Genomic DNA, 1,577 nt, shown 5'->3' with positions numbered 1-1,577 from the left:
AGGAAAGTGACAGGATGGCGGAGCGACGTTAAGCCTGCAGATTGTGGGACGATTCGCCGGAAACTACGACCCGCCAGAGAGAGAGAGAGAGGGGGGGGGGGAGGAGCAAGAAGAGAGGGGCGCTGCAACGTCTTCTCACCGCAGCCTTACGTAACCAGAGGGGTTCTCGTGATGGTATCGTTTTAAATGTTACGCTCTCATGTGGTTCTGTACGTAACTTTGCTGTCAGATGCCTCTAAGAAATGATATGAGAAGAAATTAAGACAGACACAGAAAGAGAATGAATAATCTACTCACGAATCAAAACTATTTAAACGTTACACTCTGATATGATTTTACACGTAACATTGTCGTCAGGTTCCTAGAAAATATGAAAAAAAACGTAGAAAAAATAAAGACGGACGCAAACAGACTGAATATGTCAGTCATAAATCAAAACCGTATTTACAAAATATATATCTACTTGACAAAAGACTCATCTCTCTCAAGCATATAGTTAGAACACACACACACATACACACACACACAATCTAAATACAATACCTAACACCCAGCCAGCCACCCAGATAGGCAGCCAGCACCTGCACAGAAAACGGAGTCAGCTGGAGTAAAAGAAAGAGGGGAAACCAAAACAGAGCGAGACGAGCAGTAGGCACCAATTGAATCAAGCCTCCACACCGTGATCTGCCGCCCGGGGAAGATCGACTCCTTATGTAAACAAACCTTTAAAGGAAGGAGAATAAGAGAGCGAAGGAGCGGCATTCCACAGTGACGCTTCCGGGCGGTGAGAGCCTCGAAGGAATGCCATCCAATATCCTGAAATCTGATCGCGGACGCTACACGGGCCCCGCTAATGAGTCTTTCGAGAGGAACACGAGCGAAGCTGGTACGAGACTCCAGATTTCGTTTCCTTTTTTTTTTTTTCCACTCTTACTCTTTTTTTCTTGTTAGTGGTGGAGCGTTGAGAGCAATTGTCATGATTTGATGTTATGTTGCTCTTTTATCTCCCTCTTTCTTGTTTCAGTAGCGTGGTAATGGAAGTAACATCTACTACGTATTGACATTAAGTTAGACGGTTTTCTTATGTTATGGTAATGGAAGTTACATCTACGTATTGACACTGAGTTTTTGTTTTTCTTTTTCTTTTGTGTGTGTGATATGGTAATGGAAATTATATCTACGTTCTGACATTATGTTAAAAAAAAAAAAAGAACATTCGTTTTAATGATATACTAAAGATTTTGCTTTTATTCTTCCTTTTCATCAGTAATATGACGGCGAGACCATTAGTGATCTTTTGATACTAAGCTGGATACTATTTTCATCGGTCTAAGAGTAACATCGATGCTTAATTATTAAGTTGGATATTTCTACACATAAGACACAGGATATTTCATTTCCATTTCATTACTGTTAGTGGTATAGCAATGAGAGCAACAGTGATGCTTTGACATTGAGACAGATGCTGTTTGTATAGAGGCGTGAGACCAGCAAAGATCCTAAGCTATTAAGGGCTTTACATATACAATGGAAATCCCGCTTTTCTTGTCTATTATTTTACAGTCTAGCAGAGAGAG

This window comes from Scylla paramamosain, chromosome 32 (genome assembly GCF_035594125.1).
Source record: "Scylla paramamosain isolate STU-SP2022 chromosome 32, ASM3559412v1, whole genome shotgun sequence".
Classification (NCBI taxonomy): Eukaryota; Metazoa; Arthropoda; class Malacostraca; order Decapoda; family Portunidae; genus Scylla; species Scylla paramamosain.
This window is presented reverse-complemented; position numbering follows the sequence as displayed.